This window comes from Tupaia chinensis, unplaced genomic scaffold (assembly GCF_000334495.1).
Source record: "Tupaia chinensis unplaced genomic scaffold, TupChi_1.0 Scaffold143886_1, whole genome shotgun sequence".
Taxonomy (NCBI): domain Eukaryota; kingdom Metazoa; phylum Chordata; class Mammalia; order Scandentia; family Tupaiidae; genus Tupaia; species Tupaia belangeri.
The window spans coordinates 1,591,125-1,597,414 of record NW_006203737.1 but is presented as its reverse complement, the minus strand read 5'-3'; positions in this window follow the sequence as shown (position 1 = coordinate 1,597,414).

Genomic DNA, 6,290 nt, shown 5'->3' with positions numbered 1-6,290 from the left:
TACTACACTACCTAATGTGCGTATAAATTATACACATACACGCATACTCAGAGGCCTACACGTATATGAAAAATTGAATAGAATTTGCCTTTAGGTTGAAAACTGTTTATATTAGCTCATTGGAAAAGTCATGACTTTTTGCCTATGCTTTCCTGTGCAAAAATGTATTATGACTTTCCCAAGTACAAAAATATGTGTGTGCATGTGTATATATGTATATTTATTTACACATACACACACAAAAAATTTGAACTATAAGTATTTAATATCTATAGTAGAATAGTTCAACTAAAAGTAAAAGATTATAAAAGTTAAACTAATTTAGTTCAACTTAAAGTCAAATATCTTGGTCCTCTTCTCAGTTAATAGATGCTTTAAAATCTATGTATAAGGAAGGTAACCTCAAACCATGTATATTCAGATATGGTCCTACATTCTGTCATTGTGTTCAAAGGATTCTTTTTTCAGGGAATAAAATCTGAGCCTCATCCAGAAGGAAAGCTGCCTCACATAGAAGAATAATAAACAAAGGGATTCATAAATTAAACAGATGGATTTATTATTTGTAGAGGTGTACCTGAAGGTAACACATTTTTAGCCTTTGGAGGGACCTACCTTGGGTTGCCAGATAAAATACAGGATACCAGTAAAATTTTAGTTTCCAGTTTAAAAATGGACAAAAAAAAGTTATAAGTATGTCTTATGCAATATTTGGGGGATATACTAAAAATTTTTTTCACATGTTTTTGCTTCACAAAAGATCTTAATCTAAATACTTCATAAAAGTGAATAGAATGAACATACTATAAGGCAACACCTAGCTGAGTCTATATAGCTTACTGCAGTCATTAAATAAGTATTTTTATGTGTTTTTTTATTTTAAGAAAAGCCATTTTAGTTTTAATAAATCAAATTCAAAAAATGTGAAGAAAAATTTCCTTAAGGCTTAAAGTCAGGAGAAAGGTTTAGGATTCTGTTCAAATAGTAGGTAGATACTGAAAACTGGGGAAAAAAAAAAAACAGATATAGACAGAGCTAAAATCTAGTAACAAGTGCAGTATAATTTTCTTCTGAAACATTTCTTTCTATCTCCATTCCCCTTTTACCAAAGAGAGGCATACATTAACTTATTTGCAAAAAAAAATAAGTTTAGTCTCTATTTGGTCTGTTGCTTGTAAAAGCTCCATAAGAATACTAATTGATTTAGTTGGCTTTGCTGGAACCTTTTATAAAGAACTTCAGATTAGACTCTTTAAAAAGCCTCCCAATGCTACTGAGTCAAGTCAGGAACTCATCATCTGATTGTGCCTTTAAGTACCTATACTTGAAAGTTTTTTGGGCCTGTCAGGAAGTGGCATTACTTACCTGCCAGACAGAACTGTTTTTAGTACCAGGCAATCTTTCCAAGAGCTTCTGTTGCCTCTCTTGAGATATACCTTAGTTCCTTAGCTTTCTAGTCATATCTTCAAATATGACGTTCTAGTCAAAACCCTGGCAATAACCAGTATTTTCAATTTCTGATGCAAAACAACAGGTATTATTAAACTTATGCAAGTAACCATTCTGCCACAAAATTAGAATACTCAAAGGTTTTTCCAATTCCAGAGGGGTCAGGAAGGGGAAAAACTTTGTTTCAATGAAAAAATATTAACAAATTGCGGAACGTATCAACAGCTCAAAAGCAGACAAAAATCCTTAAATCTGGAGAATAAAGCATAGAAGAAAATCACTAATGTTTTAGTCGAATTCATAAAGTTCTATTTCACCAGTTCAGTCTCATGTAATTGATCTCTCTTCTGTTGAATTGGCAGTGTTATTGTGCTCCAATCTTTCCATTTAAATTCTGGAAGTTAACATCCAATGTTATTGTAATTCCAGACATCCCTAGCACTAAGTTGGCCATTTTCTTGGATTTTTTTTTCTGTTATTTCTGTGTGTCTTTAGTTTTTCTGGTATAGCACTCCCTTCAGAACTTTTTGAAGAGCTGTACTGGTGTTGGTAAATTCTTTCAGGTTTTGCTTATCTGAAATGCTTTTATCTTTTCTTGCCATATGAAGGATAATCTTACCAGGTATAGTATTCTTGGTTGAAATTGTTTTTCATTTAGCACTTTGAATATATTTTCCCATTTTTTTCCTTGCTTGCATTGTTTCTGATGAGAGGTCCAGTGTTAGTCTGATGGGATAGCCTTTGTAAGTACCTTGATGTTTCTTGCCAGTTTTAGTATTTTGTCTTTGTGGTTTTAGCCAATCTGGCTATGATGTGCCTTGGAGAAGATCTTGGGTTGATTCTAGGTGGGATCCTTTGTATTTCTTGGTTCTGGATATTTAAACGCCTTTCTAGTTTTGGAAAGTTTTCTTCCAGGATTTCATAGAATAGATTATCAATGCCCTTACTAGATTCTTCACCTTCTGGGATACCAGTTATCCAGACATTTGGACATTTAATGGCATCTAATATTTCTCGTATATTTCTTCGCTTTCGGGGGGGTGGGGTTAGTTTCTCAGTCTTTTTGGTGATTTTTTTGTAGGTCAGAGTTTTGTCTTCTACATCAGAGATTCGATCTTCTGCATGATCTGATCTGCTTTTAATTCTTGCAAGGGAGGTTTTGATTTCCTGTATTACAGCCTTTATCTCTAACAGTTTGTTTGATTCTTTTTTAATTCTGTGTATTTCTTCTTTCAAGTTGTGGAAGGACTTCCTCACTTTCTGGAACTCATTGTGTCTTTTCTCTTGCATCTTCACACTGTCTCTCTTTTGCATCCCTATTCATTTTGTCACTATGAATATTCAGAATTCTTTATCTGACATTTCCACGACTTTCTTGTACTTTCTGTGGATGATGAGGGCATTGTTCTTTTCCACCTGGGGAAAAATATTTTCTTGAATTCCAATATTTCTTTTTTTAAAGAATAATTTATTTATTTAATTCCACTTGTTATTGTTATTTTTTAATTTGACCAGAGAGAGAGTGGGAGAAAGGGAAAGGAAGAAAGCAAACAACCAGGTCCGTGGTCAGCTATGTGGGAATCCAGGGCCTTTAACCACCATGCCACCTGCCAACCCCAGTTTCTCATATTTCTTGTAGCTCTGTGGTGGTTTCTGGTCATCTGATGGATTATATGTTTCTTCCTAATTTCTTGAAGTCAAATCTGAGCTTTCAGAGGTGCAGGAGGAGATGATCTGCAATCCCTCTCCAATTCTGTTTCCTTGATTCTCACCAAGCAACCTGCACTTTTGTTGTTGGAACTGTATATTACAAAGGTTCCCTGGTTTCTAGAGAGCAGGTGCACCTGGGCTGAGCTGCGGGGTTTCAACTGAGAGTTCAGAGGCATGCAGGAGGAGATGAGTCGTGCTCTCTATGCAGCTTCATCCTTCTCCCTGCTGCTCACTCTGCAGTCTTTTCGGATGTTTGGATGTTTCTCATTACTATGTACCTGAACCTGTCTAGACATTCAGTGTATGGAGGCTGTCTACCTTTCTGTGTCTGGAGAGAGAAGTTAGAGCAGAATATCTTCAGTTTCTCTAGACCCTGAAAGGGGCAGGACACAGCTCAGATGTAGATGGCTTCTCCTAAAAATTTATTCATTATTGGGAACCAGCAGTTAGCGTAATGGCTATGTCGCTGGACTCCCACGTAGTCGACCGCGGTTCGTGTCCCGGACTCGGTGGCTTAAAACTCACGCCGGGCGCGTGTGCGTGCGTGCCCAAGATCCCGAGAGGAGAATGGAGGAGAAGGGATTGCGGCGTGACCATCCCCCCTGGGGGGTGATTTCTCGCTTTCTGTCTCTATGTCTCTCTCTGTCTGTCTGGCGAGCGCACGCGCCCTACAGTGAAAATCTCTCAAAAAAAAAAATTATTCATTATTCTGAAATTGAAATTTAACTGGTCATCTTGCATTTTTATTTGAGAAATCCAACAACCCTAAACCTACCCCAAGTGTATAAATATCTCAATCACTGTACTCTCATTTGTACTTGCTCAAGTATTTGCCCATAAGAAAAAGTAGCGCTAGAACACTTATTTTCCTTTCAAGGCTTTACGTACTTATCAGTATGTGTATCCACTACAAGGAATAAATTGTAGGCCAAGAATATGTGTTCTATTTCTTGACTAAGAGACAGAATACACAGTGTATTGGCTTTTCTAATTATTTTTTTTAAAAAGTAAAAAAAAATTGTGCTGACAGTTTTCCCAATTACAGCAGATTCTATCAATGAGAGCTCATCAATGAGAGTTATGAGAGGTTACATTTACTCAGCACATTATTTTTTCCAAACATTTCAGGGATTTTTTTTTTTCTATTTTCTGATAACGAATGATATGCAGGAAAAACTGGCCACATTGCCTTGTTGCATTCATGGTAAATTTAGAAGAAAATATTCTTGTTTTTTAAGAAAGCAGGGTAATTACACAAATGGTGTCCTTGGGTGACCATGTGAATTAAATACTTTGATATACAAGTTGTGCCTTTCTTGCTTCTTTCCTATGGCAATTAAGCTGATTTGCAAAACAAAAAAGAAATCCTACTTAAAGAGTTTAATATGAATATATTAGTCCCTTTTAAGCTGCTTCAAATTCTGTCACATATTTCTATAGATCTACACTGTAGGAGACTTATTTTAATAGTCCTTTAAAATATTGCCAAACTTACTCAATATTAATTTTAAGATACTTGAAGTTATTCCATTCTCTTTCAGCAGCAGCTCAGAAGCAGTTCTTTTATTCCCAAAGAACTTCAAAGTTCATTTTAATTTTTTCTCTTAAAATATTGAAAACTCAGCAAGTGTATAAAAGAAATACAAGAACAGAGATTTTAGGTTATATGCTGATCACCCTAAAAGGTGCTGGGTCTTGTCACTTTTTTTTTCCTTTTTTATGTTTGGTCTTTGCTCTTTGGAGCATGAGAATGCTCACTGAATCTCTTTTTCAAAGAAAATGCTGGATCCTTAAAAGTAGAAGGAATAAGAGGACATTATGGGTTCTGAAAAGCAGTTACAAGACAGTACCATCAGATTACCAGAAAATAAAGATGGAAATCGCTCAGCAGTTGGTATGGAGGTTAAGGCAACTAGATTCCACATGGGAAATTTTATGGTTCGAGTCCGGACCTGGCTGCTTGAAAAACGTGCTGTGTGTGTGTGTGTGTGTGTGTGCACGTGCATGCATGCCCAAAATTCCAAGAGGAAAATGGAGAAGGGACTTGGTGTGGCCATCTCCCCAGAGGGGTGATTTCTTACTTTTCCCCTTTCTATATCTCTGTCTCTCCAGCAAGCATAAATACCGTCTAGTAAACTAAAAAGAAAAGCAAAACATTTAACAGGCACAAAAATGAGGGGTTGTCTATGGATGATATGTATGGAAATACCTTTAATTAATACAGTGTGTTAATGTGGGAAAGTTTCTTTTGTATGCTTTAAGGATATACATATGGTTAAATGTAATAAGTTTTGAGAGATTTTTGCTATAGGGTGCATACACTCACAGGAGGAACACAGACACAGAAAGTGAGAAACCACCCCCCAGGAGGGATGACCGTGCCACAATCCTTCCTCCCCTATTCTCCTCTCAGAATTTTGGGCATGCACACATACACTCTCAGCGTGAGTTTTAAGCCACCAGGTCTAGGACTCAAACCACAGTCGACTACCTAGGAGTCCAGCAACATAACCATTATGCCATCTGCTCTTCCAGTATTAAAAATATTTTAAAAAAATAAAATAATACAAGTACCAAGCATAAGAGGACATTGGGGGCCCTGAAAAAAAAAAAAAGGCTGTATGGTCCCATTACCAGAAAGTAAAGGTGGAAACTGAGACTGCCAGATGGTGGTCTTTTCTTCAGAAAAAGATTAGTGGGGAAGAGCTGCTTGTTTCCAATAAGAGGAAGGGCAGAATCCCTAGCAGTTGTAGGAACTGAATACCTGAGAAATATGCTTAAAGGTGACAGGGAGCTTCTTTTTACCCCACCTCCTGTATCTACCCCTCCCATTGTCTCATTCTCCTTCACTTCTTAGCCTTCTTTCTGCCCTCGTTTTGCTTTCTTTTTTATTCCTCCATCTATCTTCCTGCAGTTCGGCTATAGCTTTAAGTTAAAAGAACACTGGTCTCTGCCTGCAGTAGTTTACGTAGATTCTCCAGGAACCATTTTTATCAGACCTTTATGGAGAGGCGGTTGAGATGCACAATGCATCATTGAATTTATAGCAGAATATTATAAAATGTACTTTTTAAATATTGTAAAATGTACTTTTAAAATTTCAATGTCTGTTCACAAGTTTTATTTTATTC